Consider the following 25368-nt stretch of genomic DNA (forward strand, 5'->3'; position numbering starts at 1 on the left):
CCACGCGGGACAAATTATCAAGCTACAAAAATGTTGGGGGACCACGGGCTTAAATGGTAAATAAAAACAAAATACAATGATTTGCTAATCCTTTTCAACCTATATTCAATTAAATGGACTGCAAAGGACAAGATAATTAACGTTCGAACTGGAAAACGTTGTTAATATTTGCAAATATTAGCTCATTTGGAATTTGATGCCTGCAACATGTTTTAAAAAAAGCTGGCACAAGTGGCAAAAAAGACAGAGAAAGTTGAGGCATGCTCATTAAACACTTATTTGGAACATCCCCACAGGGGAACAGGTGGGTGCCATGATTGGTATAAAAGCAGCTTCCATGAAATGCTCGAGTCATTCACAAACAAAGATGGGGCGAGGTTCACCACTTTGTGAACAAATGCGTGAGCAAATAGTCCATCAGTATAAGAACAAACATTTCTCAACGAGCTATTGCAAGGAATTTAGTGATTTTCACCATCTACGGTCCGTAATATCATCAAAATGTTCAGAGAATCTGGATAAATCACTGCACGTAAGCAGCGTGCCCGTGACTTTCGATCCCTCAGGCGTATTGCATCAAAAGCGGCTTCACTGTGTAAAGGACATCACCACATGGGCTCAGGAACACTTCAGAAAACCACTTTCAGTAACTACAGTTTGTCGCTACATCTGTAAGTGCAAATTAAAACTCTACTATGCAAAGCAAAAGCCATTTATCAACAACACCCAGAAACGCCACCGGCTTGGCTAGGCCTGAGGTCATCCTAGATTGGCTAATATAATGTGCAAAAGTCTTCTGTGGTCTGACAAGTCCACATTTCCCAAATTGTTTTGGAAACTGTGGACGTCGTTTTTCTGCGGACCAAAGAGGAAAAACGGATTGTTATAGGCGCAAAGTTAAAACGCCAGCATCTGTGATGGTATGGGGGTGTATTAGTGGGTAACTTACACATCTGTGAGGGCACCATTAATGCTGAAAGGTACATACAGGTTTTGGAGTAACATATGTTGCCATTCATGCAACGTTATCGTGGACGCCCCTGCTTATTTCAGCAAGACAATGCCAAGCAATGTATCACAACAGCGTGGCTTCATAGTAAAAGAGTGTGGGTACTAGACTGGCCTGCCTGTAGTCCAGACCTGTCTCCCATTGAAAATGTGTGGCGCATTATGAAGCTTAAAATACTACAACGGCGACCCCGGACTGTTGAACAACTTAAGCTGTACAAGCAAGAATGGGAAAGAATTCCACCGGAAAAGCTTCAAAAATTGGTCTCCTCAGTTCCCAAACGTTTACTGGGACACTTGAAACGTGACGAGCTGGGGTGGTGAATATCTTAAAATGTGTTTTGAGGCAATTCCAATTTTGACCACGGCGTCAGTTGCTGTGGAGAGTGGCGCTTTCCATCAAGTTCAGCAAACTGCATTACAAAATGATTAACCCCTTTCTCTTCCTCTAACCCGAGATCCATCCAAGAATGGGGCTATGGGAATACTTTAACTTAACATGACTGTGCATTAAAATGGGTAAAATTGGTTGAAAGGTATAAATAGTATAGTTTCACATAAAGATATTTAAAAAAAATAAGTAATTTAGTATATTTGTTATTATAAAGTGTGGTAACAATCTAGCTTGTTATTGGTAGTCGAATTTCAATCATCCGGTTGCTGCATTGCCTTGGGATCTCGGTAAATTGACAGTTGATCCAAAGCATCTCGGGGAAGATGTGACTGGATCGGGATGGATTGATATTGAACAAAGAGGTGGAGAGTGGAAGGAAAGGTGGAGGAGGAAACTACAGAATTACGGATGTTAAAAGAGCTCACGAGGAAGGCAAACGGAAGAGGACGCTAATAAAATGTTTATGAAGGAAAAGTACAAAATCATTCTAAGGTAAAAAAAAAAAAAAAAAAAAGTACCAATAGTTTCCCTCAACCCATGGGAGGTGAGGGGAGCAGTGAGCAGCAGCTACAGGGCAACGTCTACACTTGGCGTCCAACTCCAAGTACTTGTCTCATCACAGCTGCTGCTAATAAAGGCGACAGGTGATTAGATAACAAGGCCCACCTGGGCCATCTACAGTACAATATCATTCTAAAGTAAAAAAAAAAAAAAGTATCAATGATTGTCAAACACACACTTGGTGTGGTGAGATTATCCTTCCCATTTGACCCATCACCCTCACCCCATTGGAGGTGAGCGGAGCAGTGAGCAGCAGTGGTGGCCACGCTCGGGAATCATTTTTGATGTTGAGTGCCAAGCAGGTTTGTGACGTTAAGACCCTTTATAATACACTGGTGGTTGAAAAAAGATATCGGACAATGTTGTTCAAATAGTAGGTCCGTGTCACAAGATGCGGGGGAGTTTATTGTTTTGGGGGCGTGGCCTGCGGGCCTGCCGCGGAACGGGGTGTCGCAGAGACCGGCCTTGAAGACAGCGACAGTGCGTAGATGGCCCAGGTGGGCTTTGTTATCTAATCACCTGTCGCCTTTATTAGCAGCAGCCGTGATGAGAATGAGTAGTTGGAGTTGGAGGTGCTGCTGAGTGGACGCAGGAGAGAAAGACAGTTTGTTGGAAAGCCAAAGACTTTGCGCTTTTTGACGAAAATAAAACAGTGTTATACCCGGAATACCTGGCTCTCCTGGCAGTGTGTGGTGAGCTGAAGAACCCACTAGAGGGCCTCCTCTAAATTTGGAGTCCAACCCCAAGAACTCGTCTCATCCCGGCTGCTGCTAATAACGGTGACAGGTGATTAGATAATGAGGCCCACCTGGGCCATCTACGGTACAAAATCTTTCTAAAGTAAAAAAAAAAAGTACCAAGATGATAATACACTGGTGGTTGAAAAAGGATACCGTACAGTGTTTCTCAAATATTGGGTCGGTATCACAAGATGCAGGGGAGTTTATTGTTTGTGCCTACTGCGGAGGAGGGGCGTGGCCTGCGGACCTGCCGCGGAATGGGGTGTCGCCGGGACCAGCCTCGAAGACAGCAACAGGTGCGTAGATGGCCCAGGTGGGTTTTGTTATCTAATCACCTGTCGCCTTTATTAGCAGCAGCTGTGATGAGACGAGGAGTTGGAGTTGGAGGGGCTGCTGAGCGGACGCAGGAGAGAAAGACAGTTTGCTGGAAAGCACTGTTCTATGAAAATGAAAAACAGAATACCTGGCTCTCCTGGCAGTGTGTGGTGGTCTGAAGAACCCACTAGAAGGCAACCTCTACATTTAGCGCCCAACAAGCCAGGAATTCTGGTTGTAAAACTGTTTTATTTTCATAGAGTAGTGCAACTTTGTCAAAAAGCATGTGTCAACGTTGTATTTGTGTTGTAAAATATTGGTTGAGAAATGACCAAATTTCAATGGTCAATTGAACATTAGAACCCAACATTGAATAAACGTTGTCAAAAAGCAAGTTATTTTAACATTGTATTTGTGTTGTACAATATTGGTTGAGGGCTTCACGGTGGCAGAGGGGTTAGTGCGTCTGCCTCACAATACGAAGGTCCTGCAGTCCTGGGTTCAAATCCAGGCTCGGGATCTTTCTGTGTGGAGTTTGCATGTTCTCCCCGTGAATGCGTGGGTTCCCTCCGGGTACTCCGGCTTCCTCCCACTTCCAAAGACATGCACCTGGGGATAGGTTGATTGGCAACACTAAATGGTCCCTAGTGTGTGAATGTGAGTGTGAATGTTGTCTGTCTATCTGTGTTGGCCCTGCGATGAAGTGGCGACTTGTCCAGGGTGTACCCCGCCTTCCGCCCGATTGTAGCTGAGATAGGCGCCAGCGCCCCCCGCGACCCCACAAGGGAATAAGCGGTAGAAAATGGATGGATGGATGGAGTGCAAAGTATTTTGCTTTACGGCAAAGTGTCTTATGTATGTGTCTAACCAGGCCCACCTGGGCCATCTACGCACCTGTCGCTGTCTTCGAGGCCAGTTCTGGCAACACCCTGTTCTGCGGCAGGCCCCTCCACACCTACACTCTAGTATTCATGTGAAAATGATACACACGCCTGCCTCTAGGAAGGAGTAGTGTTTCATCTAATTGTCAGGATCCCTGGTCGACCTAGTAGGGCTCTAGAGCCACCATAGTGGCTCCCTGAAGCTTTTTCAAAAATGTATAAAAAAGGGGAAAATTTGGGGAAAAAAATCTATTTTTGGTTGCAGTATGTCCAGGGTGCACGCTGCCTTCCACCTGAATGCAGCTGAGATAGGCTCCAGCTCCCCCACCTCCCCCGCGACACCAAAAAGGACAAGCAGTAGAAAATGGATGGATGGGATTGAATATGGTTGCTATAGGAGACCTCTAATTAATTGAAATTAAACATGCTTCAGTGATTAGAGACTATTTGACGAGCGCCGTTTTGTCCTACTAATTTCGGTGGTCCTTGAACTCATCGTAGTTTGTTTACATGTACAACTGTAGAAGTTTCCCTCCAGTGGGTTCTTCAGACCACCACACATTGCCAGGAGAGCCAAGAATTCCGGGTATAACACTGTTTTATTTTCCTAAATAGTGCAAGTTTTTCTGCTTTTCTGCACAACGTCTTTTCCTTCCGCGTCCGCTCAGCAGCCCCTCCAATTTCAACTACTCGTCTCATCACGGCTGATGCTAATAAAGGCGACAGGCGATTAGCTAACAAGGCCCACCTGGGCCATCTACGCACCTGTCGCTGTCTTCGAGGCCGGTCCTGCCAACGCCCCGTTCCGCGGCAAAACCGCAGGCAACGCCCCCCTTCACAACAACTTTCTTCGACTTAATAGGACGTGTTTTTTGACACTCATTTTTTTTGTCTCATTTTGTCCACCAAACTTTTTATGCTGTGCGTGATTACACAAAGGTGAGTTTTGTTGATGTTACTGACTTGCGTGGGGTGCTAATCAGTCGCTGTGTTACTGCAAGCTAATTGATGCTACCATGCTATTTAGGCTAGCTGTATGTACATATTGCATCTTCATGCCTCGTGTGTAGGTATACTTGAGCTCATTTAATTTCCTTTAAGTCCTCTTAATTCAATTTTTACTTGCATGTCTCATGACACGTTATCTGTATGTAATATTGGCTGCATTTCTGATGTTGTTCCAGACCACAGCAAATGTTACCTAGCTTAGAAAGATTCTAAAAAAATCATTTAGAAGAAGACAGCCTGTGATTTTCCTTACCTTGGACACACACATTATACCTTTTGGCATTTCTAAGCCAGTAATTTCCAGGAGTTATCTCACCCTCTGAGAAGCATCCCCTTTACTAATGATTTCTAGTGTTGTAAAATTGTGGAGAATGAATATTACATTTCAACACTTCTGTCAACAAATATTTGCGTCAGCCCATGACACGTAGTCATTTTGATAGTAGGCTATTAAAGCTAATATAATCCAATCCAATGCACTTTATTTATATAGCACATTTAAACAACAATAACGTTTCCAAAGTGCTGCACAGCCATGTTAAAAACAATTGTAAAAAAAATAATATGAAAAAAAATATATATATATACATATATATACATATTATGCTCCACCAATGACTGAATAAAAACAAAAAAATAAATAAATATAAAAACAAATATGATTAAAAACTATTTTAAAGGGTAAAATCAATTAAAACAGTAAAATAGAAATCAAAGTGTATAAAAAACACTGAGGACAACAGAGGACCACACAACTCACGTAGTGTTAAACGAGACTTAAAACACTCCACTGTGGAAGCAGTTTGAACATGGAGCGGCAGAGTGTTCCAGAGCTTAGGGCCGACCTTGGTCTTACGTCTGGTCTTGGGCACCAAGAGCTGGAACTGGCTCTCAGACCTCAGGAATGTAAATTTGGATGAGGTCTGAGATATATTGAGGTGCCAGTCCATGTAAAGATTTAAAAACAAACAGCAATGTCCATCCATCCATCCATTTCTACCGCGTATTCCCTTTCGGGGTCGCGGGGGGCGCTGGCGCCTATCTCAGCTACAATCGGGCGGAAGGCGGGGTACACCCTGGACAAGTCGCCACTTCATCGCAGGGCCAACACAGATAGACAGACAACATTCACACTCACATTCACACACTAGGGCCAATTTAGTGTTGCCAATCAACCTATCCCCAGGTGCATGTCTTTGGAGGTGGGAGGAAGCCGGAGTACCCGGAGGGAACCCACGCATTCACGGGGAGAACATGCAAACTCCACACAGAAAGATCCCGACCCTGGATTTGAACCCAGGACTGCAGGACCTTCGTATTGTGAGGCAGACGCACTAACCCCTCTGCCACCGTGAAGCCCCAAACAGCGATGTTTTAAAATTAATTCTAAAATGAACAGGGAGCCAGTGCAAACTCTGAAGAATTGGGGTTATATGCTGGCGTTTCCTGGCCCCTGTTAAAAGTCGGGCTGCCGCGTTCTGGACTAACTGCAACCGGGATAGAGAGTTTTTGGCTAATGCCAGCATAAAGTGCATTGCAGTAGTCCAGGCCACTTGAAATAAAAGCATGCACCACTTGTTCAAAAAGGTTAAAAGATAAAAACGGTTTAACCTTTACTAAAAGACGATGGTGATAAAAACACGATTTTAAAACGCCGTGGACACTTACATAATGTTTTGTCTTCCTTACAAGACTTATATAAGACATTTAATTTTTTGCGGCTCCAGACAGATTTTTTTGGGGGTATTTTCGGTCCAATATGGCTCTTTCAACGTTTGGAGTTGCCCACCCTTGTATTAGAGGTAGTGGGTACATAGGCGTATGTGTACAAAGCAATTTGTAAGACGTTGGAATAAAATAAAATAAAAAATAGTTGTTGTCAGTGGTAAACTCATATCCTGATATACAGTAGTTAGGCTGAAGATTAATTTACTATATAAAACACAATTTTTTTTCCATAGTGACTTTCGACAAAGTCAAAGCCAAATAGGTTTGGCAACCCCAAACCACTTTTCTCCATAGTCAATTATCTGCTCACACCTCAATCCAACCATCCATCCATCTTCTTACCCTTATCCGAGGTCGGATCACGGGGGTAGCAGCCTAAGCAGGGAAGCCAAGACTTCCCTCTCCCCAGCTCTTCCCGGGGGATCCCGAGGCGTTCCCAGGCCAGCCGGGAGACAAAGTCTTCCCAGCGTGTCCTGGGTTTCCCCGTGGCCTCCTACCGGTTGGACGTGCCCTAAACACCTCCCTAGGGAGGCGTTCTGGTGGCATCCTGACCTGATGCCCGAACCACCTCATCTGGCTCCTCTCCATGTGGAGATGGCAGAGCTTCTCACCCTATCTCTAAGGGAGAGACCCACCACCCGGCGGAGGAAACTCATTTCGACCGCTTGTACCCGTGATCTTGTCCTTTCTGTCATAACCCAAAGCTCATGACCATAGGTGAGGAATTGAACGTAGATCGACCGGTAAATTGAGAGCTTTACCTTCCGGTTCAGTTCCTTCTTCACCACAACGGATCGATACAGCGTCCGCATTACTGCGCCACTCTTCCGTCACTCGTGAACAAGACTCGTAGGTACTTGAACTCCTCCACTTGGGGCAAGGTCTCCTCCCCAACCCGTAGATGGCACTCCACCCTTTTCCGGGCGAGAACCATGGACTGGGACTTGGAGGTGCTGATTCTCATCCCGGTCACTTCGCACTCGGCTGCGAACCGACCAAGTGAGAGCTGAAGATCCTGGCCAGATGAAGCCATCCGAACCACATCATCTGCAAAAATCAGAGACCTAATCCTGCAGCCACCAAACCGGAACCCCTCAACGCCTTGACTGCGTCTAGAAATTCTCTCCATAAAAGTTATGAACGGAATCGGTGACAAAGGGCAGCCTTGGCGGAGTCCAACCCTCTCTGGAAACGTGTCCGACTTACAACTCAAGCCCAAGCTTGCAATAACATCAAAGGGGAACAGTGCAAGAAAAGGTAAATATTATTTGTTCCTTACCATCCGTCACCAGCCTCCCACCCCTGGACTGGCCGGTAGGTCATCTCTCACAGTCTTGCTTCCCCACAGCGAGACAGATTGAAGGCATCATCTGGAAGATGAAGCCCTCTGGACCCTCTCTCCACTCCCAGGATAAAAGATAATGCCTCCGACTTTGACCCCCCCTTGTCAGCGAAACGATGAAACCACTCCGTCCCGAGCGGCCCACGTACGTTCAAAACAGCAAAGAACAAACCTTATCAATCAATCAATCAATGTTTACTTATATAGCCCTAAATCACTAGTGTCTCAAAGGGCTGCACAAACCACTACGACATCCTTGGTAGCCACATAAGGGTAAGGAAAACTCACACCCAGTGGGACGTCGGTGACAATAATGACTATGAGAACATGATACTGTGATACTGATGATACTGATGACTATGAGAACATATGAGAACATGATACTGTGAAAGATCAATCCATAATGGATCCAACACAGTCGCGAGAGTCCAGTCCATAATGGATCCAACACAGTCGCGAGAGTCCAGTCCAAAGCGGATCCAACACAGCAGCGAGAGTCCCGTTCACAGCGGAGCCAGTAGGAAACCATCCAAAGCGGAGGCTGATCAGCAGCGCAGAGATGTCCCCAGCCGATACAAAGGCGAGCAGTACATGGCCACCGGATCGGACCGGACTCCCTCCACAAAGGAGAGTGTGACATAGAAGAAAAAGAAGAGAAACGGCAGATCAACTGGTCTAAAAAGGGAGTCTATTTAAAGGCTAGAGTATACAAATGAGTTTTAAGGTGAGACTTAAATGCTTCTACTGAGGTGGCATCTCGGACTGTTACCGGGAGGGCATTCCAGAGTACTGGAGCCCGAAATGAAAAAGCTCTACAGCCCGCAGACTTTTTTGGGGCTTTGGGGATCACTAATAAGCCGGAGTCCTTTGAACGCAGATTTCTTGCCGGGACATATGGTACAATACAATCGGCAAGATAAGATGGAGCTAGATCGTGTAGTATTTTATACGTAAGTAGTAAAACCTTAAAGTCACATCTTAAGTGCACAGGAAGCCAGTGCAGGTGAGCCAGTACAGGCGTAATGTGATCAAACTTTCTTGTTCTTGTCAAAAGTCTAGCAGCCGCATTTTGTATCCAAAGAAACCCTCTCTAAATCCCGAAGTTATGGCTAACTACCATCCTATCTTTGACCTTCCGCTTCTCTCAAATGTCCAGGAAAAAGGTTGTCTCATTTAAGATTCAGGATCGTACAGCCCTGGTTGGGGTAACCAATGACCTTGTGATGGCAGCTTACCAGGGTACTACGTCATTTCTACACCTCCTGGACCTGGACCCTCATTTGGATGGGTGGGCCGAAATACTTTTGGCAATATAGTGCATGTGGATTCAAGTTGAGGCTGTCGTTGTGGGAGGTGACGCAGTCCAGTTTACTCGTGCGAGACCCGACATACTACAGACATGGAGCGTGAACTGAGCAGGGTTTCCCCGAGACTGCCAAAGTCCCTGTAGTGGTGGTGGTGGCGTGGTCAGGGGTTAGGGTATGAGCGTGGTCACCATGACGGCATCGAGTAATTTGCATAATTTGCTCTGATGATGTTTTTTTTAAATAGAAAAAAAAAAAAATCAATCAATCAATCATCCATCCATCCATCCATCATCTTCCGCTTATCCGAGGTCGGGTCGCGGGGGCAGCAGCCTAAGCAGGGAAGCCCTGACTTCCCTCTCCCCAGCCACTTCGCCTAGCTCTTCCCGGGGGATCCCGAGGCGTTCCCAGGCCAGCCGGGAGACATAGTCTTCCCAACGTGTCCTGGGTCTTCCCCGTGGCCTCCTACCAGCTGGACGTGCCCTAAACACCTCCCTAGGGAGGCGTTCGGGTGGCATCCTGACCAGATGCCCGAACTTTGTCACCGATTCTGTTCATAACTTTTATGGACAGAATTTCTAGGCGCAGCCAAGGCGTCGAGGGGATCCGGTTTGGTGGCCACGGGATTAGGTCTCTGCTTTTTGCAGATGATGTAGTCCTGATGGCTTCATCTGACCGGGATCTTCAGCTCTCACTGGATCGGTTCGCAGCCGAGTGTGAAGCGACCGGAATGAGAATCAGCACCTCCAAGTCCGAGTCCATGGTTCTCGCCCGGAAAAGGGTGGAGTGCCATCTCCGGGTTGGGGAGGAGACCCTCCCCCAAGTGGAGGAGTTCAAGTACCTAGGAGTCTTGTTCACGAGTGAGGGAAGAGTGGATCGTGAGATCGACAGGCGGATCGGTGCGGCGTCTTCAGTAATGCGGACGTTGTATCGATCCGTTGTGGTGAAGAAGGAGCTGAGCCGGAAGGCAAAGCTCTCAATTTACCGGTCGAACTACGTTCCCATCCTCACCTATGGTCATGAGCTTTAGGTCATGACCGAAAGGATAAGATCACGGGTACAAGCGGCCGAAATGAGTTTCCTCCGCCGGGTGGCGGGGCTCTCCCTTAGAGATAGGGTGAGAAGCTCTGCCATCCGGGAGGAACTCAAAGTAAAGCCGCTGCTCCTTCACATCGAGAGGAGCCAGATGAGGTGGTTCGGGCATCTGGTCAGGATGCCACCCGAACATCAATCAATCAATCAATCAATGTTTATTAATAGAGCCCTAAATCACAAGTGTCTTAAAGGGGCTGCAGAAACCACAACGACATCCTCGGTTCAGAGCCACCCCCCACCCCCAGAGGACCCTGGTGCAATGGATGTCGAGTGGGTTTAGTATAATATTGTGAAAGTCCAGTCCGTAGTGGATATAACATAATAGTGAGAGTCCAGGCCATTGACAGACACTCTCAGCTGTGTCATCTACGCACCTGTCGCTGATCTCGAAGCCGGTCCTGGCACACCCCACTTTGCTGCAGGTCCGCCGGCCACACACCCCCGCCCGCCACATCTGTGCTTTCATCAATTGCAACTGACAACGCAATAAATGTATTTAGGTAGGTAGGTACAACGGAACTTCGTTTTCAGCACAAACCCGTTCAAGATTCGACCATCAAACAGTGTACAGGGTTGCAGAACAGGAACGCTGATGGGTCGCCACTAGGGGGCCCTGTAAAGAATGAGAAAAAGGTAAACACTGGGAAAAGATGAGTAAAAAAAAAATCTAGACTGGATGGGAAAAAAAAACCTCCATAGCAAAGCACATATACATATTACAACATATATCTCGAGATATCTAGCAACAGAGGGGAGGGAGTGGGGTCCACGGTGGCAGTCTGCAGCTGTCCATCACCCCTAAGGGATTCGCGTCAAGGGTGTTGGATGTGGCGTGGGGGTATGTGTGTGTGGCGTATATTTTTTTTGTGGATGCATGTGTGTGTGTAAGCCTGCCTCGTGTATCTGTTCCACGGCCTTGTTGTCGTGCAGTCGCTAGTCCAAAGTCAACAACAACAGGTGTGTGTCCATGAGAGACAAGAAGGGAGTTTGTTGTGTCTTCGCCGCACTGTCCTTCAGGAGAGTCTTGAAGCCAGAGAAACAATTATGCTCAATTGTCTATGACTGGTCCTCAAAATATATCCTTCAGGTTAGACAGTCCGATGTTAGCCACATCACAAGAGAGTCCACAGCTCTTCCCGCATTTTACAATCATTTGTGGTACTTTGAAGACTGCCAGCAACTTCCAATTTATCGACAAACCAGAGTAAGGCTTACTCCAATCAGCAGGTGTCCTGTTGTCATAATTCCGAATAGATAGATATCTTCACGTCCTCGACTGGAAGGGTCGCCAGGCACGTGGCACTCCTTCTTCTCCCAAGAGTCCGTCCTGTGTCCAGCAACAACTGATCCGTCTTGACAAGCAGATTCCAACAAACCCAAAATATTGTCAATTTAGTTGAGGCTAGTTAAGTAGTTCCAATGTTTAGATTTGGAGAGCAGTGCAAAAACACAGATCACATTACGCCTGTACTGGCTCACCTGCACTGGCTTTCTGTGCACTTAAGATGTGACTTTAAGGTTTTACTACTTACGTATAAAATACTACACGGTCTAGCTCCATCCTATCTTGCCGATTGTATTGTACCATATGTCCCGGCAAGAAATCTGCGTTCAAAAGACTCCGGCTTATTAGTGATTCCTAGAGCCCAAAAAAAGTCTGCGGGCTATAGAGCGTTTTCCGTTCGGGCTCCAGTACTCTGGAATGCCCTCCCGGTAACAGTTCGAGATGCCACCTCAGTAGAAGCATTTAAGTCTCACCTTAAAACTCATCTGTATACTCTAGCCTTTAAATAAACCTCCTTTTTAGACCAGTTGATCTGCCGCTTCTTTTTTTTTTTCTCCTATGTCCCCACCTCCCTTGTGGAGGGGGTCCGGTCCGATGACCATGGATGAAGTACTGGCTGTCCAGAGTCGAGACCCAGGATGGACCGCTCGTCGGGACCCAGGATGGACCGCTCGCCTGTATCGGTTGGGGACATCTCTACGCTGCTGATCCGCCTCCGCTTAGGATGGTTTCCTGTGGACGCGACTCTCGCTGCTGTCTTGGATCCGCTTTGAACTGAACTCTCGCGGCTGTGTTGGAGCCACTATGGATTGAACTTTCACAGTATCACGTTAGACCCGCTCGACATCCATTGCTTTCGGTCCCCTAGAGGGGGGGGGGTTGCCCACATTTGAGGTCCTCTCCAAGGTTTCTCATAGTCAGCATTGTCACTGGCGTCCCACTGGATGTGAATTCTCCCTGCCCACTGGGTGTGAGTTTTCCTTGCCCTTTTGTGGGTTCTTCCGAGGATGATTTGTACAGTCCTTTGAGACATTTGTGATTTGGGGCTATATAAATAAACATTGATTGATTGATTGATTGAAGACAAGACGAATAAGCAAGCAGGAGAGATAAGGGAGAGTGCCAGTGAGAAAGCTATATTTAAAATTTACTTTGTGCTTGAAGGAGCTGTACAAATCCGCCGAAAGATCAGAAATCCTGTCTGCCGACGTATTTGTCGTCGGGCTGATATTTCCAAAAGCCTCGCCGAGCTTTTCAGGGCTCACCGTTTCCGCAGCCTTCAGCACGCATGTTTCTACAAATTCATCCTCTCTAAATGTTTTTGAAGAGATACGGTAGACGGCTTTCACTGCAGCGTCACTTATTTCGGCTGTGAGTAAACACAGGCTCCTGTTTCTTCATAACTGCCAACAACTCGTTCACCTTCTCTCTTCTCTGCTGTTCTGGCAAATTGTTGGATCTGTTAGAAAAGAAACGTCTTAAATGGCAACACGGGTTCTATTCTTTCAGCACTCAAACACGCTGTCAACACACCAAACATATACTTTCCCGTTCACTTTGGTGAATCAATTGGAGGCTGACCAGTTTTTCTTGATACACTCTGCACTCTGCGTCCACTTTTCTCCTTGTTCACAGAGACATTTTGCGGAAATGAGGATGCCAAAGCACGATGTGCGTAAAATGACAGCTTTTACATTGGGTCGAGGGGGGAGTAGCCCTAGTCTCGTTTTACTGATTACTTCTTGCCTGGCATATTTGCTCTGCACGGGTCTAAGCCTATTGTCGACAGAATTGCAGTTGTGACATCTAGGGGACACTAGTGTTGTCCCGATACCGATATTTTCTAAATAAAGGGGACCACAAAAAAATGGCATTATTGGCTTTATTTTAACAAAAAATCTTAGGGTACATAAACATGTTTTCTTATTTCAAACGAAGAAATATGTTGTATTCAATAAAATAGTGAACATACAAGACAACTTGTCTTTTAGTATTAAGTGTCAGGACATGGTTTTCGCAGCTTTCTGCGAGAGGTTTGTTCTCCCAGGATGCAAACGGATCACTACGGAGAGGATTTTCAGGTAGGAACATATTTTAATCTTCTCAAGCAATCTCGGCAGGGCATGAAGTAAACAAACAGTATAAACGATGGCATGGAACAAACACAAAACAGTGGCATGAAACAAACAGCATAAACTATGGCGTGGAACGAACACAAAACTTTGGCATGAAACAAACACGGCGCACTGGGCAAGGCATGAGGTAAACAAGCAGCATGAAATATGGCATGGAACAAAGACGAAACTGTGGCATGAAACAAACAGCATAAACTATGGCGTTGAACAAACACAAAACAGTGGCATGAAACAAACAGCATAAACTATGGCGTGGAAGAAACAGGAAACTGTGGCATGTAACAGTATATAATACGGAGTAGAAAGAACACAAAACTGTGGCATGAAACAAACAGGGACTTACTTGGCAAGGGATGAGGTAAACACTAAGCAAAAACTATGGCATTGCATGAAACAAACACATGGCGCCAGGCCGACTGACTCGCAAATGCAGGCTTAAATAATGTCTCATTATTAGAGCCTGGTGAGCGTCCCCAACACAAGGAGCGGGGGAAATTTATATATAATTATGGCAACCAAAACAAACAAGGTGTACTGAAAGAGTCCAAAACTAACAGAACATAACAAAAACATGATCCGGACCATGGATCATGACAGTAAGAAAGCAAACAAAGGCTCTTAATTAGTCTGCTACCAATATTTTCTAAATAAAAGGGACCACAAAACATGGAATTAATGGCTTTATATTTTAACAAAAAATCTTAGGGTACATAAACATATGTTTCTTATTGGAATCGAATAAATATGTCGTCCTTCAATAAAATAGTGAACATACTAGACAGCTTGTCTTTAATAGTAAGTGTCAGGACATGGTTTTTGCAGCTTTCTGCGAGAGGTTTGTTCTCCCAGGATGCAAACGGATCACTACGGACAGGATTTTCAGTTAGGAACATATTTTAATCTTCTCAAGCAATCTCGGCAGGGCATGAGGTAAACAAACAGCATAAACTATGGCATCGAACAAAGACGAAACTGTGGCATGAAACAAACAGCATAAACTATGGTGTGGAACAAACACAAAACAGTGGCATGAAACAAACAGCATAAACTAAGGCGTGGAACAAACAGGAAACTGTGGCATTTAACAGCATATACTACGGAGTGGAACAAACACGAAACTTTGGCATGAAACAAACACGACTCACTTGACAAGGCATGAGGTGAACAAACAGCATAAACTATGGCATGGAACAAAGACGACTCTGTGGCATGAAACAAACAGCATAAACTATGGCGTGGAACAAACACAAAACCGTGGCATGAAACAAACAGCATAAACTATGGCGTGGAACAAACAGAAAACTGTGGCATGTAACAGTATATACTACGGAGTGGAAAAAAACACGAAACTGTGGCATGAAACAAACAGGGACTTACTTGGCAAGGCATGAGGTAAACACTAAGCAAAAACTATGGCATTGCATGAAACAAACACATGGCGCCAGGCCGACTGACTCGCAAATGCAGGCTTAAATAATGTCTAATTATTAAAGCCTGGTGAGCGTCCCCAACACAAGGAGCAGGGGAAATTTATATATAATTATGGCAACCAAAACAAACAAGGTGTACTAAAAGAGTCCAAAACTAACAGAACATAACAAAAACATGATCCGTACCACGGGTCATGACAGTAAGTAAGCAAACAAAGGCTCCTAATTAGTCTGCTACCAATATTTTCTAAATAAAGGGGACCACAAAAAATGAAATTAATGGCATTATATTTTACAAAAAATCTTAGGGTACATAAACATATATTTCTTATTGCAATCGAAGAAATATGTTGTCCTTCAATAAAATAGTGAACATACTAGACAACTTGTGTTTAAATAGTAAGTGTCAGGACATGGTTTTCGCAGCTTACTGCGAGAGGTTTGTTCTCCAAGGATGCAAACGGATCACTCCGGACAGGATTTGCAGGTAGGAACATATTTTAATCTTCTCAAGCAATCTTGGCAGTGGATGAGGTAAACAAACAGCATAAACAATGGCGTGGAACAAACATGAAACTGTGGCATGAAACAAACAGCATAAACTACGGCATGTAACAAACACGAAACTGTGGCATGAAAAAAACACGAAATACTTGGCAAGGCATGAGGTAAACAATTAGCAAAAACTATGGCATTGCACGAAACAAACAAATGACGCCAGGCCGACTCACTCGCAGATGCAGGCTTAAAAAATGTCTCATGATTAAAGCCAGGTGAGCGTCCAGAACACAAGGGGCAGGTGAAACTAATATCCAATCATGGCAACCAAAACAAACAAGGTGTACAAAAAGAGTCCAAAATTAACAGAACATAACAAAAACATGATCCGGACCATGGATAATGCAGTAAAAAAGCAAACAAAGGCTCCTAATTAGTCTGCTACCAATATTTTCTAAATAAAGGGGACCACAAAAAATGGCATTATTGGCTTTATTTTAACAAAAAATTTTAGGGTACATAAACATACGTTTCTTATTGCAATCGAAGAAATATGTTGTCCTTAAATAAAATAGTGAACATACAAGACAACTTGTCTTTTAGTATTAAGTGTCGCGACATGGTTTTCTCAGTTTACTGAGAGAGGTTTGTTGTCCCAGGATGCAAACGGATCACTCCGGACAGGATTTGCAGGTAGGAACATATTTTAATCTTCTCAAGCCATCTGGGCAGGGTATGAGGTAAACAAACAGCATAAATTGTGGCATGAAACAAACATGACTTACTGGTCAAGGCATGAGGTAAACACTTAGCAAAAACTATGTCATTGCATGAAACAAACAAATGACGCCAGGCCAACTGACTCGCAAACGCAGGCTTAAATAATGTCTCATGATAAGAGACAGGTGAGTGTCCCGAACACAAGGGGCGGGTGAAACTAATATGTAATCATGGCAAGCAAAACAAACGAGGTGTTTAACCGGAACTAAAAGAGTCCAAAACTAACAGAACATAACAAAAACATGATACCGACCATAGATCATGACAGTAAGCAAGCAAACAAAGGCTCCTATTTAGTCTGCTACCAATATTTTATAAATAAAGGAGACCACAAAAAATGTCACTATTGGCTTTATTTTAACAGAAAATCTTAGGGTACATAAACATATGTTTTTTATTACCATCAAATAAATATGTTGTCCTTAAATAAAAAAGTGAACATATAAGCCAACTTGTCTTTTAGTATTAAGTGTCAGGACATGGTTTTCGCAGCTTACTGCGAGAGGTTTGTTCTCCCAGGATGCAAACGGACCACTCCGGACAGCATTTGCAGGTAGGAACATATTTTAATCTTCTCAAGCAATCTCGGCAGGGCATGACGTAAACAAACAGCATAATATATGGCATGGAACAAACACGAAACTGTGGCATGAAACAAACAGCATAAACTATGGCATGGAAGAAACACAAAACCGTGGCATGAAACAAACAGCACAAACTATGGCGTGGACCAAACACGAAATTGTGGCATGAAACAAACAGCATAAACTATAGCATGGAACAAACACGAAACTGTGGCATTAAACAAACAGCATAAACTATGGCGTGGAACAAACACAAAACTGTGGCATGAAACAAACAACACTTGCTTGGCAAGGCATGAGGTAAACATTTAGCAAAAACTATGGCATTGCACAAAACAAACAAATGACGCCAGGCCAACTCACTCGCAAACGCAGGCTTAAATAATGTCTCATGATTAAAGCCAGGTGAGCTTCCCAAACATAAGGGGCAGGTGAAACTAATATGCAATCATGGCAACAAAAACAAACAAGGTGTCAAACAGGAACTAAAAGAGTCCAAAACTAACAGAACATAACAAAAACATGATCCCGACCATAGATCATGACAGTAAGCAAGCAAACAAAGGCTCCTATTTAGTCTGCTACCAATATTTTATAAATAAAGGAGACCACAAAAAATGTCACTATTGGCTTTATTTTAACAGAAAATCTGAGGGTACATAAACATATGTTTTTTATTGCCATCAAATAAATATGTTGTCCTTAAATAAAATAGTGAACATACAAGACAACTTGTCTTTTAGTATTAAGTGTCAGGACATGGTTTACGCAGCTTAGAGAGGTTTGTTCCCCCAGGAACAAGCTCCGGGAATTTTAAACAAGGAATCACCGTGTGTTTGTGTGGCTAAAGGCTAAAGCTTCCCAACTCCATCTTTCTACTTTGACTCCTCCAATATTAATTGAACAAATTTGCAAAAGATTCAGCAACACAGATGTCCAAAATACTGCATATTTATGCCGTTAAAGCAAACGACTTTTAGCTGTGTGTGTGTGCGCAGCGCTCATATTTCCTAACAAGCGTACACGTCATCATTACACGATGTTTTCAAGAAGAAACTCCCGGGAAATTTAAAATTGCAATTTAGTCAACTAAAAAGGCCGTATTGGCATGTGTTGCAATGTTAATATTTCATCATTGATGTACAAACTATCAGACTGCATGGTGGGTAGTAGTGAGTTTTAGTAGGGCTTTGAGTACTGTATCTTGTCTTTGCAGTCTATTTAATTGAATATAATTTGCAAATCATTATGTTCTGTTTTTATTTACGATTTACACAACAGGCCAACTTCTCTCTTTTGCGTTTTGTAGATGTTCAACAACTTCCTCCAGCTAAACAGCATCGAAACAGAAGCCATCCAAATTTGCTCCTCTCATCAACTCTGCTCCTCTCCTTCAAACTGATTTTTCCGGCCATTCCATTAACCTTCTCCCCCCCCCCCCCTGTTACAAATCCGGGTGTCAAAATTTGACCACCATCCGTCATTTCATACCCATGTCCGTCACCTCTGCAAAATTGCATTTCTTCACCTTCAGGAATATTGCTCAACTCTGCAAATCCCTTTCCCTCAGTGATGCTGAAAAGCTGGTCCATAGCCTAGTCACCACCAGGCTGGATTACTGTCATGCACCTCTCATGGGGATCCCTCGCAGGAGCTCTCAGAAGCTCCAACACATCTAAAAAAAAAAGTGCTGCCAAGTAGGGTTCGCAAATATGAACCGCCTGTTCTCCGGACAATCCACTGGCTGCCCATTCACCCTTGCATGGAGTCCAAAATCTGCCTGTTGACCCAGCAATGCATTAATGGCCACACCCCACGTCACCTCAAAAAACTCCTCACACCACAGTCTGCATCAGAAAAACTCTGATCAACAAATACAAACCGGAGAAGACAAAGGAAAAGATGAAGTAGATAAATAAGACAAAGACAAAGAAAAGGAGGAAGGAAAAGACGAAGAAAAGGTCAGAGATGACAAAGAAAAAGCCAAAGACAAGGAGATAGAGAAGAAAGAAGAACAAAGGGAAAATGAAGAGAAGAGCGGGGACACAGGTGGCCGTGACAGTCATTTCCAGCCCCTTAAAAGAAGGAGGGGGGGAGTAGGCTCAGCCGGTCGGAAGCCAGACTTGCGTCTGGCGATGGAGGTATGTGGGGAGGCAGGGCCGACGATCAAGCAGCGGAGCAGGGGAATGCGGCTGAGCGGGGAGGCAGGGCGTGCCGGGAGCGACGCCGCAATCGAGTTCAGGTACGTGGATCGCGCACCTACACACAATTAGGAAATCTCCTCTGGCTGTATAAAAGGGCAGCAGCGGAGGAGGGTGAGGCAGAAGGAGTTGGAGAGGCAGAAGCAGATGTTGAGCGCAAGAGACGGAGAGCCAATGGAACAGACCGACGCGGAAAGCTGAAAAGCAAGCGGAAGAGCAAGCAGGCCAACCCGAAAAGCGACCCGACGGAAGACACAGCTGTTATTGAAAAATAGAGCAAGTCAAACCTGCTCAAAAGCATGTCCTTCCTTGATGGTCCGTGGAACCCGCACGACGACGGCAAGAGTCGTCCACATAGAGATATCTGATATTCCCATATTGTCCAACTCTTAATTACCGATTCCCCCGTCCATTGGCCCAGGCTTAGACTGAGTTTTTTTTTTCTCACCCCAACAGCGTTTACCTGTTTCTCACCTTTTTTAAAAGGGGCGCGGGAAAATGGGAGACCGGTCAGCGATCCTGTTCTGTCTCCCTGTAATGTTTGACCAGGGGTCACCAACCTTTTTGAAACCAAGAGCTACTTCTTGGGTACTGATTAATGCGAAGGGCTACCAGTTTGATACACACTTAAATAAATTGCCAGAAATAGCCAATTTGCTCAATTTACCTTTAATAAATAAATCTATATTTATAAAAAAAATGGGTATTTCTGTCTGTAATTCCGTCGTACATTTATTTTCCTTGTACGGAAGGTCTTTTGTAGAGAATGAATGATGAAAAAAAACACTTAATTTAACGGTTTAAAAGAAGAGAAAAGGGGGAAACATTAAAATGAAACATTTTGAAACATAGTTTATCTTCAATATTGACTATTTAAGATTCAAAATTCAACCGAAAAAAAAAAGAGAAAAACTATCTAATTCTTTCTAAATCTTTTTGAAAAAAATTAAAAAATAATTTATGGAACATCACAAGTCATTTTTCCTGATTAAGATTAATTTTAGAATTTTGATTACATGTTTTAAATAGGTTAAAATCCAATATGCACTTTGTTAGAATATATAAGTGGCGTATTGAAAAAGGCAAGACTTCCGTAGTGATTTCAGATCAACTTGGGCGATGCAATTTGAATGTGTTGTTCATAGATTGGTCTCTCCAAAGCTTTGGAATAAAATGTCAAAATACCTTTTCTGTCTGGGATTCATTTAAATTCAGCTTGTGTGTCCTCAAAAGAACTTGGGGTTGACCAGCAACTTAAATTCCCTTGGAGGAACATCTGGTCCAAACGCAACAAGAGCTGTAGATATTATGTGATTGGGCCAGCACGTATAGGCACTGCCTTTAAGGAACGCGCCCCAATATTGTTGCCTGGGTGGAAATCGGGAGAAATTCTGGGGAATGGTTAAGCCCCGGGAGACTTTCGGGAGGGGAACTGAAATTCGGAAGTCTCCCGGAATAATCGGGAGGGTTGGCAAGTACGACTCAGTACTGCTCCCTACGTCCGTGTACCAAAAAAAAAAAAGTCATACATTTTACTTTTTGAAACCGATACCGACAATTTCCGATATTACATAATATCGGCAGTCCGATATTATCGGACAATCTCTTATTATGATATGTCGAGAAGTATGAGTAACTCTTTGAAGATGTTATTGTCGTGCATAAATGCACAGTATAAATTTAAAAAAGGAGAGTCTAAAAATAAAAATCAAATATACTCTTCAATCTTCTTGACTAAAGAATCACGTGAAATTAAGTGCCTGTTTTGAGAAAACATTTTTCGTCGTCAGCAACAACTAAAAATACCTTTAACAACCTTGTTTTTTTTTATAGGTAAACATTTTCTGAAGACATGTCCTTGTTCTCTCAGAGATTTTGACAAGGAACACCAACCTGTCACCTGCTTCAGGGATGCTCAGGTGACATTGGCGCTTAACAGCTGCGACTGGGAAGCTCATACAGTGAGTCAATTATTCTTATAAAATCTGCTTTTTTTTCTACTTTTGGAACTGGGAATATACACTATATTGCCAAAAGTATTTGCCCACCCATCAAAATGATCAGAATCAGGTGTCCTAATCACTTGGCCCGGCCACAGGTGTATAAAATCAAACACTTAGGCATGGGGACTGTTTCTACAAACATTTGTGAAAGCATGGGCCACTTTCAGTGATTTCCAGCGTGGAACTGTGATTTCCACCTGTGCAACAAATCCAGTCATGAAATGCTCTTGCTCCTAAATATTCCAAAGTCAACTGTATGCTTTGTTATCAGAACAGTGAAGAGTTTGGGAACAACAGCAACCAAGTGGTAGGCCATGTAAACTGACAGAGAGGGGTGAGTAGATGCTGAAGGCATAGTGCAAAGAGGTCGCCGGCTTTCTGCACAGTCAGTTGCTACAGAGCTCCAATCTTCATGTGACCTTCCAATTAGCCCATGTGCAGTTTGCATGGCCGACCAGCTGCATCTAAGCCAGGGGGCTCTTACACGCTGGCCAATTGCGGCCCGCAAGACTTTATTTTGCAGCCCCCACCTTAATATAAAAGTTTAATTTTAGTGTGGCCGGCAAGTTTTATAAGAACGGCGCTTGACAGCGTTGTGTGGAGCTGAAGGAATCAACCAATCATGGTTGGGTATGTGGCTCTCGAGAGCCGATCATTGACGTCACTTGCGTGATGCAAGCAGAGAAACGTTTTGCAGCTTTTCCACTTCCTTCTTCCCTCCCTCCCTCGCTCGCCCACCTACTCGCTCTCTCAATCAATCAATCAATTAATCAATCAATGTTTATTTATCCATCCATCCATCTTCTTCCACTTATCCAAGGTCAGGTCGTGGGGGCAGCAGCCTAAGCAGGGAAGCCCAGACTTCCCTCTCCCCAGCCACTTTGTCCAGCTCTTTCCGGGGGATCCCGAGGCGTTCCCAGGCCAGCCGGGAGACATAGTCTTCCCAACGCGTCCTGGGTCTTCCCCGTGGCCTCCTACCGGTTGGATGTGCCCTAAATACCTCCCTAGGGAGGTGTTCGGGTGGCAACCTGACCAGATGCCTGAAACACAGCATCTGGCTCCTCTCGATGTGGAAGAGCAGCGGCTTTACTTTGAGTTCCTCCCGGATGGCAGAGCTTCTCACCCTATCTCTAAGGGAGAGACCCACCACCCGGCGGAGGAAACTCATTTCGGCCGCTTGTACCCGTGATCTTATCCTTTCGGTCATAACCCAAAGTTCATGACCATAGGTGAAGATGGGAATGTATATCGACCAGTAAATTGAGAGCTTTGCCTTCCGGCTCAGCTCCTTCTTCACCACAACGGATCGGTAAAACGTCCGCATTACTGAAGACGCTGCACCGATCCGCCTGTTGATCTCACGATCCACTCTTCCTTCACTCGTGAACAACACTCCGAGGTACTTGAACTCCTCCACTTGGGGCAGGGTCTCCTCCCCAGCCCGGAGATGGCACTCCCCCCTTTTCTGGGACTTGGAGGTGCTGATTCTCATTCCGGTCGCTTCACACTCGGCTGCGAACCGATCCAGTGAGAGCCGAAGATCCCGGTCGGATGAAGCCGTCAGGACCACATCATCTGCAAAAAGCAGAGACCGAATCCCACAGCCACCAAACCGGATCCCCTCAACGCCTTGACTGCGCCTAGAAATTCTGTCCATATAAATTATGAACAGAATCGGTGACAAAGGACAGCCTTGGCGCAGTCCAACCCTCACTAGAAAAGTGTCCCACTTACTGCCGGCAATGCGGACCAAGCTCTGACACTGATCGTACGGGGAGCGGACCGCCACAATCAGACAGACCAATACCCCATACTTTCTGAGCACACACCACAGGACTTCCCGAGGGACCTGGTCGAATGCCTTCTCCAAGTCCACAAAGCACATGTAGACTGGTTGGGCAAACTCCCAATGTTTATTTATATAGCCCTAAATCACAAATCACAAGTGTCCCAATGGGCTGCAAAAGCCACAACTCTCAATCTCGCTCTTGCTCTCACTCCCTCCCTCCCCCGGCGCCGCCGTAAACAGTCCGGACTGATAACTTCCGTAGCACTCCGCCAAAGGAACGAGCGACAATACAAAACCATGTAGCACTGGACCCCAGCGCTGATACTCAGGCTGAGAGTCACTGGACGAATCGGACGTGTAACACCTTAGTCGTGATGTTAGCCCATTCAGGGCTAATTGTGCTACCGTAACTGTAAACTCCACCCCCTCCCGTTGGTTCCAAACAGAGACAATTTTTTGTTATTTGGGTCCAAAATGGCTCTTTCAACGTTCTGGGTTGCCTACCTCCGCGTTAGTGGAAAAGCGGCAAATGAGTAAAAGCGACAGAGACATTGCCATGGTGATGAGGGTTTTCTTAAGTGACTGGTTGCAGTCACGCCCCGACACCTGTCCGTTAGTAATAACAGTCCCCGATAACCTGGACCAATTAAAACCATTATTTGTTATTTATTTATTTTTTGTTTTTAATTTGCATTGCCTCACACGAGGGCTTCACGTTGGCAGACGGGTTAGTGCGTCTGCCTTACAATACGAAGGTCCTGCAGTCTTTGGTTCAATCCCAGGCTCGGGATCTTTCTGTGTGGAGTTTGCAGTTGGCCCTGCGAGGAGGTGGCAACTTGTCCAGGGTGTACCCCGCCTTACGCCCGATTGTAGCTGAGATAGGCGCCAGCGCCCCCCGCGACCCCAAAAAAAGGGAATAAGCGGTAGAAAATGGATGGATAGATGGATGCCTCACACAATGAACACTACATATATTTCTATATGATGCCGGGGTCACTTTTTTGCGCTCGCTATCCTGGTACTATTACCCGCCGTCTGCCGTTGTTGCTGTAGGGAGGAAAAGAGGAACGACACACATTGCGGAAATAACATTATTCTCCGTGCATCAGATAAATACAAATATATTCCACAACCCCAAACATGTCTTTTTCGAAGACAGTTCCAGGAAAAGTGGGATATGCAAAATGTCTTTGTTGAGCACAGGGGCCACCCCGACGTGTCTCATTTGCACAGAGAAAGTTGTGGTGCACAATTTTCATTTGTTCATTTATATTTAGATTTTATTTTGTGTTGAAAATAAGAATAAAGGCGTTCAAAAATATATAATTTTTAGGAAATCTTTTCTTGCGGCCCAGCCTCACCCAGACTCTGCATCCAGTGGCCCCCGGGTAAATTGAGGTTGAGACCCCTGATCTAAGCCATACATAACCAAGTCCAATGCAAAGTGTGGGATGCAGCGGTGTAAAGCACGTCGCCACTGGACTCTAAATATTCCAAAGTCAACTGTCGGCTTTATTATAAGAAAATGGAAAAGTTTGGGAACAACAGCAACTCAGCCACCAAGTGGTAGGCCATGTAAACTGACAGAGAGGGGTCAGTGGATCCTGAAGCGCATAGTGCAAATACTTTCTGCACAGTCAGTTGCTACAGAGCTCCAAACTTCATGTCACCTTCCAATTGGCCCACGTACAGTACACAGAGAGCTGCATGGAATGGGTTTCCATGGCCGAGCAGCTGCATCTAAGCCATACAAATATTACGTCCAATGCAAAGCGTGGGATGCAGTCGCCATTGGACTCTAGAGGACCCCTTCTCTGGAGTGATAAATCACGCTTTTCCATCTGGCAATCTGATGGACCAGTCTGGGTTTGGAGGTTGCCAGGAGAATGCTACATTTCGGACTGCATTGTGCCAAGTGTGACATTTGCTGGAGGAGGAATTATGGTGTGGGGTTGTTTTTATGGAGTTGGGCTTAGCTATTTAGTTCCAGTGGCGGTCTTATTTAACGCCACTCATCCAGAAACAACAACACGTGAAATGTCTCCCGTGAAAAAACGTCCGACCGGAACTCTAATAACTAAAGTTCCTTGGGTGAATAATGTAAACTCACTACACCGGTATGTTTTAGCGCTTTCATGGCGAGTTTACTAACGGATATAAGTAAGAACTGTACACTACTTTATATTAGAAATGGCAACAGCAGAGGACGAATGTCACATAACAAAAAGATAGAGAAAAAGAAGAAGCATATCGCGCAATTATAACGGATTTATGCAGATCCCAAATA

Source organism: Nerophis ophidion, linkage group LG22 (assembly GCF_033978795.1).
Source record: "Nerophis ophidion isolate RoL-2023_Sa linkage group LG22, RoL_Noph_v1.0, whole genome shotgun sequence".
In the NCBI taxonomy this organism is placed as follows: Eukaryota; Metazoa; Chordata; class Actinopteri; order Syngnathiformes; family Syngnathidae; genus Nerophis; species Nerophis ophidion.